This window comes from Aethalodelphis obliquidens, unplaced genomic scaffold, assembly GCF_003676395.1.
Source record: "Aethalodelphis obliquidens isolate GAN/ISIS:26980383/991018 unplaced genomic scaffold, ASM367639v1 scaffold49, whole genome shotgun sequence".
NCBI classification, from domain to species: Eukaryota; Metazoa; Chordata; class Mammalia; order Artiodactyla; family Delphinidae; genus Aethalodelphis; species Aethalodelphis obliquidens.
In genome coordinates, this window is record NW_020837993.1 from 5,439,008 (window position 1) to 5,449,492 (window position 10,485).

Sequence of the window (10,485 nt, forward strand, 5' to 3'; positions counted from 1 at the left end):
GAGTGGTACTCTTCTTCCATGTCAGAGACCGTCAAATGTGGCTGAATGCTACCTACATGTGTCTTATTAGGTCCTTTTAGTGTTGGTCAAATCAGCATTAATTTTTTTTTTTCTTCAGTCGTCCTCATTTACAAATAAGTTTTATTTTCCTGTAAAAATCTGAATTACTGGCTTTCTTTGAAAATGTGGCCGCTCTGCCAATCCTGGCTCCATGTTTCCATGTGGCAATGATTTGGCTGCCGAGTGATGGAGGCTCCATTTAGATGGGGCATGTGCTCCCCAAACCATACTCTACTGGCCTCTCAACACTGAGGCCGTCAGTGGGCCCTCACAGTCATACCTGCAGTGTGGTTTTCATGGCATAGAGTTAAGAGGTAGTTGAAGTATTTTCTGTATCTATTCAAACTGGAATAATGGAAGATACCTTGAGAGGGTATTATGTTTCAGGCAAGAAAGAAAAAAGCAAATTCCTTTGTAGATAGGAAACACATTCCTAGGTGTTTAAGGTACAAATCAATTGTATCTATACAAAGTGATGTAATTTAAGAATCCTTTATGAAATAACCACATTGAGAACCATGGGCCAAACTGAAAATAAAATTACTGAAATTTCAACAGGTTTTACATTTCAATGAAAATAAATTAAGATGTTGTAAATTCAGTAAGAATGAAGATACTTTGGAGGCATTGAAGTTTTTATGAGATAGCAAGTTTATCACAAAGGATTTTCTGGGGGCAGTAGAAATCATGTGTCATGAACAGACATAAACATGTACAACCAGAAACATTGCTACTAGTGTGCTGAATGTTTGAGAACCAGGACCAACTTCACAGGCAGGGCTCCATGCTTAGGGTTTAATGTCCTATGGTTACTGTCTTAAAATTCTTAATAATTTTATCTTTGAATTTGTGCTCTGTTCATGAAGTCTGATGGGACAATGGAGTGTGCCCCAGGTCTGAAGCCTCAACTCATGTGCGGTTCCATGCACCTCACTGCCTGTATTCCTGGGAAGGATGCTCAGCCACCTACTTCCCCACTTCCTGGTGCCCCAGACCTTGCCTGGACCCTGCTCCTCATTGCCACCTCATGACTACTGCCACCGTCTGCCCCTAGCGAGGATCTGGGCATTGATGTGTGGACAGTCAGTGCTGGACAGGCATGTCCTCCTCCTATCTTGGAGCCGGGCATGGTGGTGGCTGTCTCCACCCTGGGCTAGCAGTGCCAGGCTGTTGTTGGTGGGTGACTTGGCAGGAGTGACCCTCTCATCTATCCTTAGTCTGTCATGTCCTGGACAAGAGATTGCAATGCCCCTGGGGGTTGCCCATCTGCCATGACTTGGGGTGGTAAGCTCCCGGTAAGAGAAGATACCTTCCGTGCTTATGGTTGGGGCGTGGTGTGCTGGTCCAGCAGCGTGTGGGAGGGGATCCTGGCAGTTGGTGGATCACATACCAGCATGTACACATATGCCTGCTCATGACGTCACAGGGCAGGGTCTGTGAGAGTCTATTTCGATTGCCTCTTCTTCACTCTGTTGGCAAGGGTGAGAGTCATGCCCTGGGATTATGGGGGTGGCTGAACACATGACACTTGACACAAGACAAATGAGATTGACAGCAGTTATTAGTCACCTGTACTCACAGCTCCAGGGAGGAAGAAGTCACGTGCCACACAAGACCACAGAGGAGGTGCACTTGGGAAGAGAGTAAAGAAGCAGAGGCTGTGAGAGCAGGCTTTGTAGTAACAAGAGGTAGAGGTGACCCCTGATTTCCACGGGAGGATGGAATTGGCTTGTTTGAATAATTCTGTTGGCCGGCAGGGGGCTGAAACCTGCTGCCCAGGAACAAGCAGGCCCTGTGTTGGGGCCCCATGATAAGGAGGGGTGTTTGGCTAGGAGACCTTATCTGCAGGAGCAGAGTGGGGAGGGGAACTTGTCATTATGCCATTTGAGGGCCTCTTGGCTTCAGATGTCAAGACAGCATCTAATGTTGAATCTTAATGTTTGGTCTTACACCATACGGTCTGCACTCGCCTCATGAGTCTCCCTGTGTCTGAGAAAAAGCAGCATTAAATAGCAAATAAAATCATCTTGACAGGACACGCAGAGGGAATTGTAGGGAAAGAGAGACAGAGACAGAGACAGCATGAGACTGGGCAGAAATGAAAAAGCTTCATACTTTAATACCTTTAATGTCACTTTTTTGCTGCTTTGAGAACAAGGGGCCTTGCATTTTCATTAGGCATTGGACTCCACAAATTGTGTAGCTAGTCCTGCTGAGAATTTAGAGAAGTTGTGTGAACTAGTACATGGGGTCCATGTTGCTTACTCCCATTACCTATTTGACCCTGCAGGTATTGGAGTTTGGGGCTGTGACACAGAGGATGCACCTTGAAATGAACTGTTCAATGTGCAGTAAAGTCCCTGATGATCCATTTGCGGTCCGTGAAACCCCAGAAGTTAGGTAACGTTCTACTTCTCCTGGAGTACAGTGTCTCCTTTCCCAACAATAATTCTGATTCTCCATTTGATCATTAACATGTAAATGTCAGTCATAAAGCACTGAAATGAATCCCTGGTTATTGCCATTTTCAGCTATCTATGCTATGGACCATCTGATCATAAAACTGCTCTCCTTTTTTGCCAGAATTGGTAATCTGGTCCACAATTCTTCACCTGGTTGTCCCCGTGTGAGTTTAAAGTCATTATTCTGACTTCGCTGATTATTGACTTTTATTATTTAAGAGCTGAAAAACAGCAAGTAATGTAACATGCTGTGAATTAGTTTTCCTCTTGCTAAGAAAATATGTTGGTTGCTGGCAAGGGACTTGTATTCAAGGGAATCCTCCAGGAACTGAGCTGGCTTTGGCTCTCTGTACCTCTGGCTCTATTTATATTGTGAGGCTTCTTGGGTTTGGTAGCACAGCAAGCTGTGTTACTTTCCACTTGCAAGTTGAAAGGGTCTCAATATTATTTAAACAGAGGAAGAAGCTTAAATAAAATCTTAAAGACTCATTGTTATGTGGGAGAATATCAACCTGATTTATAGACTCCCCTTCCTTTTAAATGAAAATCTTTTTATTGCTTTCAATTACAGAGAACATTTCTAACCAACAGCTAAAAATAAAGAAGTAGGTACTGCCAAAGAGAAGTCCTACTGGGCCTAGTTAAGGGATAAAAAATGTTCACTTATAATTAAAGTTGTTCCTCAGAGGCAAATTAACACATATGTTCTTAACCTAATTTCTCCGTGTGTGCATGCACTCAGGTTAAACAACTACTGTGTTTGGTTACAGTATGGACTTGCATAGGGAACCCTCTTTTTTAATAAGCAAAGGCAAAATCCACCCAAACTTAGGAGCACATATTCTAAAATAGTGATGTCAGATCATAGAGTGGGCCCAATCTTCCCCATTTGGGTTCTGAACCAACTGAGAAATAAGATAAAGGAATAAGGTAGGTGGAAAACAAAACATTACCCTTATTAGTGGCAAAATTAGTTAGCATGAAATGTGGCCTAAGAATGAGAGCCAAATGTAAAGATTTAAGTATAAGACATGACTCCATAAAACTCAGGAAAACATTCTCTGACATAAATCATACCAATGTTTTCTTTGGTCAGGCTTCCAAGGCAGTAGAAATAAAAACAAAAATAAACAAATGGGACCTAATCAAACTTATAAGCTTTTGCACAGCAAAGGAAACCATAAACAAAACAAAAAGGTAACCTATGGACTGAGAGAAAATATTTGCAAATGATGTAACTGACAATGGCTTAATTTCCAAAATATACAAACAACTCTTACAACTTAATAACAACAACAACAAAAAAACCCCAAACAACCCAATCAAAAAATAGACAGAAGACCTAAGTAGGCGTTTCTCCAAATAAGACATACAGATGGCCAATAGGCCCATGAAAAGATGCCCATCATTACTAATTACTAGAGAAATGCAGATCAAAACTACAATGAGATATCTCCTCACACTGATCAGAATGGCCATCATTAAAAAGTCTACATATAACAAATGCTGGAGAGGGTGTGGAGAAAAGGGAACCCTTCTACATTGTTGGTGGGAATGTAAGTTGGTGCAGCCACTATGGAAAACAGTATGGAGGTTCCTTAAAAAACTAAAAATCGAGTTGCCATATGATCCAGCAATCTCACTCCTGGGCATATATCTGGACAAAACCATAACTTGAAAAGATACGTGCACCTCTATGTCCATAGCAGGACTATTTACAATAGCCAAGACATGGAAGGAACCTAAATGTCCACCAACAGATGAATGGATAAAGAAGATGTGGTACATATGTACAGTGGAATATTACGCAGCCATAAAAAAGAATGAAATAATGCAATTTGCAGCAACATGGATGGACCTAGAGATTATCATACTAAGTGAAGTAAGTCAGACAGAGAAAGACAAATACCATATGATATCATTTATCATTTATATGTCAAATCTAAAATATGACACAAATGAACTTATTTACAAAACAGAAACAGACTCATGGACATAGAGAACAGATTTGTGGTTGCCAAAGGAGGGTGGGGGAGGGATGGATTAGGAGTTTGGGATTAGCAGATACAAGCTATTATGTATAGAATGGATAAACAGCAAGGTCCTACTGTATAGCACAGGGAACTATATTCAATATCCTGTTAGAAAACCACAATGGAAAAGAATATGGAAAAAAAAAAACGAGAGCCAAATTGACTTCTCAATAGTAAACCTCCAGAGTTAGCTGACATCTTACTTCTGGCACAGTAGCTGGATGGGTCAGGCCTCTACACTTTGGGAACTAGGTGCTGAAGTTATTAAGGAGAGTGAAAGTCTTGGAAAGTGATAACACAGTTCTGTTGAGAGATGTAGAGAGTGGAAGGGAAGTAGTAGGTAGAACACAAGACACAGGCAGGTGGACTGAGGTTAGAATTTTAGCTCTATCACTTATTGTTGAGTGAGCTTGAGCTTAATCTCTCTGGCTATTTGTGTTCTCAGTTTAAAAAGCAAGATCTTCTTTGCATGATTATTGTGAGGCTTGGCCTGGAGTATACACATGTCTAGTGAGTGCCAGGGTTCAAGAAGGCATTCAAGAAGTAGTAGTGATTGTTACAGAGTTGGAAGGTGTGATAAAATAGATATTTTATTCAAAATTTAAATGACAAAAGTCTACTAGAGAAAAGTGACTTGAAGGATAAATTGGAAGAAGAATTGAATTCATGTCTTTGTACGTCTGTGTTTGAACAACTTCACAGGTGTCATCACCAAGAAGAGGGTCTCTATATCAACTATTAGGAATGTCTCTGTGCAGAGCTAGGAGGATGAGAGGTAGGTAGAAGAATTTCAGATCTTTCTTTAAGGAGGAGTCATTATTAACATGAAGTTGGTCATTGTCAGACAGGCAAGGACCAATAAGATTAATATGACTGGATAATGTACGTACGGTTCACTGTCCTGGTTTAGTGAGCTATGTGCTTTGATTAAACAGAATGGGTAAAAATGCCATAGTGCATAGTGATTTGAAGTAATGTGTTTTTATCTTCCATGTAGGGTAGATTTCTAAACCAAAATCTTTTGTTTAACTGATTCTAGGATAATGATTTGGTGACATTATACTTTGGAACTCAGTTTCTATCTGCTACTTATAAGAGAGATCTCTGTTTAAAATCATATAAATCTGATAGTCCTAAGTTTTGTGGTATATTCCAGTTTTATGTCTGGGTGTATTTGAGCAGGAAACTTTCAAAGTAATTGTTGGGTTTGTGGTGTTCCCAGTAAAGGTACTGATTTATTACAATTGCATAGAATAGATTAAGAACAACCTAAGAAATATTGAAAGAATTTTTCAGTGGAAGGGAGGCACACATATATTTATAAGTAGAACCTTAGAGGAATTAACAGTTTTAAAAAATCCTTAAACTTTTGAAAATACAAACCAGAACATTTAGAGACATTGATTTCTCCAATTCCCCTTTCTCTCCCAAAATGGATTTAACTTTCTCCTATTCATCAGAAATGCCAATATTCTGTGCAGAACATGGGACAAATAGTTTATATTATCCCCAGAAGGATACAGTTATTTCTGATCATCCAGAAATAAAAGTAGAAATAGTGTTTTAAAGACATTTCCCAGGGTAACCTCAGACTGAGGCTTTGGAGTTTTGCCATGATGGCTGAGTGAGAGATGATTGGTATAGAAAAACATAGAAATTCAGTTTCTGAAAAATCTCAGGGAAGGGTAATGATCCCCTTCACCTCGAAATTATGTTGGGGGACTCTTAGACAGTCTTGCCTCAGGAGGCCAAGACCTTGATCATTGGCTTTGTGTCAGTTCCTCCTTTATCAGTTAATGTATGGACCTAGTAAAACTATCACTAACTAAGACAGCATGGTAGAACAGGCTTGAGTCATTCTACTGAGTAAAATCTATCCCCATGATGTTGTTTATGGCTTGGAAAGGGAATAAAAGTATAAGAAATTCCCTTTACATCTTGTATTATGTGAGGAGAATACATATGCATGCTAACCTTATTTTTAAATATTTTATTATAGAAAATTTCAAACGTATACAAAGGTAAAGAGAATGACCTCCTCATTATGTATTGCCAAAAGATAAAGACTTTAAAATACATAATCATATACCATTATCATGCTAACAAAATTAACAGCAATACCTTAGGGTCATTCATTATCTGTCATTCACATTTTTCCTTGTACCTTTTATGTTTTATGATGTGTTTTTTATAAGGAGGTAAATAATGTCACACAGTACAATTGTTACTATGACTGTTAATTATCTTTTAATCTACAGAGAACTCCATCATTTTAAATTACTTTCAGCTTTATTGAGGTGTGACTAACTGTGCATTATATTATAACATACAATAAACTGCACACATATTTGGACATATGTATACAGCTACAAAACCATCACCACAATCAAGATAATGAGCACATCCATCATTCCCTAAAGCTTCCTGTGCCCTTTGGTAATCCCCGTCCCCTGTATACCCTCCTATCTCAAGACAACCACTGATCTGCTCTCTGTCCGTATAGATGAATATTCATCTCTATAATTTTATACAAAAGAAATCATTCACTATGTAGTCTTGTTTTCTTTTGTTGAGGCAAAATTCCCATAACATAAAATGCACCATTTTAAAGTAGACGATTCAGTGGCATTGAGTACATTTACAGTATTGTGTAGCCATCACCTTTATCTAGTTCCAATACATTTTGATTGCCCCCAAAAGAAACCTCGTGCTCATTAAGCAGTCACTTTTCTTTCCTCTCCTCTACCCAGCCCCTGGCAACCACTAATCTGCTTTTTGTCTCTCTGGTTTTACCTATTCTGGGTATTTCATATAAAAGGAATCATGTACTGTGTGGCCTTTTATGTCTGGCTTCTTTCACTTAGCATAATGTTTTTCAGGTACATCCGTGTTGTAGCATGTATTAGTAAGACATTGCTATTTTATGTCTGAAAAATATTTCACTGTATGGATGGATATACCTCAATTTGTTTACTCATTCATCTCTTGATATACATTTGAGTTGTTTACACCCTTTGGCTCTTGTGAATTGTTCTGCTATGAACATTCATGGACAAATCATGGTTTTGTTTGACTGCGTGTTTTCAATATTTTGGGGCATATACTTAAGAGAGTGGTTGGTCACATTTTAACAGTATGTTTAACAGTTTTCCGTGGTGGCTGCACCGTTTTGCATTCTCACCAGCAATGTGTGAGGATTCCAATCTCTCCACATCCTCAGCAACATTTGTTATTTCCCATTAAAAAAAATTATAGCCAACCTAGTGGTGTGAATTAGTATTTCATTTCAGTCTTCATTTGCATTTCCCTAATGGCTAATTATGTTGAGCATCTCTTCAACATTTTGAAATTGTTCATCTTCAGGGAAATGTGTGTTCAAGTCCTTCACCCATTTTCTAATTGGATTTTTTGTCTTTCTGTTGTTGAGTTGTAAGTGTTCTCTGTATATTCTGGATTCTAGACCCTTATCAGACATATGGCTTGCAATATTTTCTCCTATTCCGTAAGTTGTCTTTTCATTTCCTTGCTGGTGTCCTTTGATGTACAAAAGTTTTTAATTTGGATCAAGGACAATTTATTTTTTCTTTAGTTGCTTGTGTTTTTGGTGTCACATCTAAGAATCCGTTTCTTTTTTACGTGGGCCTCTCACCGCCGCGGCCTCTCCTGCCGCAGAGCACAGGCTCCGGACGCGCAGGCTCAGTGGCCATGGCTCACGGGCCCAGCCTCTCCGCGGCATGTGGGATCCTCCCGGACCGGGGCACGAACCCGTGTGCCCTGCATCCGCAGGCGGACTCTCAACCACTGTGCCACCAGGGAAGCCCAGAATCCATTTCTTAATTCAAGGTCACAAAGGACCCCTCTGTTTTCTTCTAAGAATGTTATAGTTTTATCTCTTACACTTAGGTGTTTGATCAAGTTTGAGTTTATTTTTGTATGCGGAGTGAGATAGAGGTTCAACTTCATTCTTTTGCATGTGGCTATCCAGTTGTCCTAGCACTATTTGTTAAAAAGATAGTCCTTCCCCCATTAAATGCTCTTGGCACCCTTGCTAAAAATCAATGCAGCGGAGCTGCATGGGTTTATTTCTGGACTCTCAATTCCATGCCAGTAAACTATTTGTCTTTATGCCAGCACCACACTGGTTTGTTTACTGTGTCTTTGTAGTAAATTTGAAGTCAGGAAATATAAACCCTCAACCTTTTTTTTTTTTTTTTTATTTTTCAAGACTGTTTTGGCTATTTGGGGATCCCTTGAAATTCCAAACGAATTTTAGTGTCATTTTTTTCATTTCTGCAAATACAATTTGCCTGGAATTTTAATAGAGATCACTGTGAAACTGTGTACTCTTTTTGTCTTGTTTCTTTCACTCAGTATAATTATATTGAGATTCATCAAAGTTTTATGTATGAACAGTTCTTTCTTATTGATGAATAGTATTCCTTTATATGAATATACCACAATTTGTTTATCCATTCATCTGTTCATGAACATTCAGTTTGCTTTTAGTCTTTGACTATTAAAAATGAAGCCGCTATCGGGCTTCCCTGGTGGCGCAGTGGTTGAGAGTCCGCCTGCGGATGCAGGGGACACGGGTTCGTGCCCCGGTCCGGGAAGATCCCACGTGCCGCGGAGAGGCTGGGCCCGTGAGCCATGGCCGCTGAGCCTGCACGTCCGGAGCCTGTGCTCCGCGTCCGGAGCCTGGCCACAACAGTGAGAGACCTGCATACCGCAAAAAAAAAAAAAAAAAAAAAAAAAAAAAAAGAAGCTGCTATGAACATTTATTTACAAGTCTGTGTATAGAAGATTTATGCTTTCATTTTTGGGGGTTAAATGCCTTTGAATGGAATGGCTGGTTCTTATGGTAGGTGTATGTTTAAACTGTTTTCAAAAGTAACATTTTATATTCTCACCAGCAGTGTATAGAATAAAAGTTCCAGTTGTTTCATATCCTTGCAAACACTTAGATAAATGGTAGACACACACTACCCACACTTTTTTCCCCTTTGTATCTTTTACTTTCTACTATATTTACTATATCTTGCGATTAACCCATAGTAATATATGGAGAGGCACCTCATTCCCTTTGACAGCTTTATACTACTTCAATGCTTGGATTTATTATAATTTTTCAATCTGTTCCTTATTGATGTACATTTGGGTTATTGCCAGTCTTTTGTTATTACATTTGTGTTTCAATTAATAGGCTTGTGCATGCATCATTTTAGATTTTTGCCTGTGTATCTTTGGGATAGATTCCAGAAGTAGTACCTCAGGATCTAAGAGTAAATCTATGTATGGTTTCATTCGATGTGAATCAAATTATTCTCCATAAGTATCACAGTATTTTTAAATTTCCTTAACAATATATGATTAGGCCTGTTCCCACAGCTTTCATCCAACATAAAAATATATTTTTATATTTCAGATATTCACTGATTCTACCTCAGTGAACTTTTAATATGCCTTTCTCTTATTCTGAGTAAGGCATCAATCAGAGTTCAATCTAAAAGTCAGAAACAGTGGGAAATATTGGTAATAAGCCATGGTTTTATGTATTTGACCTTACACAATTGTAAGAACTGGTTAAACAATTTATATGTGGTTGTTGCTTCTGTTGTGTGATGTTGGAGCCTAAAGTCAGCAGGGCAGGGAGTTAGCAGGGGAAAAAAAGAGAAGCAGGAACCTGGGAGGATGAGCCAGAATCCAGAGGTTGGACTGGAAACTGAGTTCATCTGTTAGTTCTTCTAAGCCTCAGACTTTAATGGTGGTGGTGCAGAGGTGGCAGGTTAGCTGCAAGAGAAACTGTTGCTCTTTGACGAAGAGCTAAGACGCACCAGGTCTGGGAGAGTGAAAAGCCAAAAGTGGAGATTGGACAGGAGTGGGAGTTGATGCAGGCTGGTTGTAGGTTCCCTGCAAGTTAAGCCAGCAGG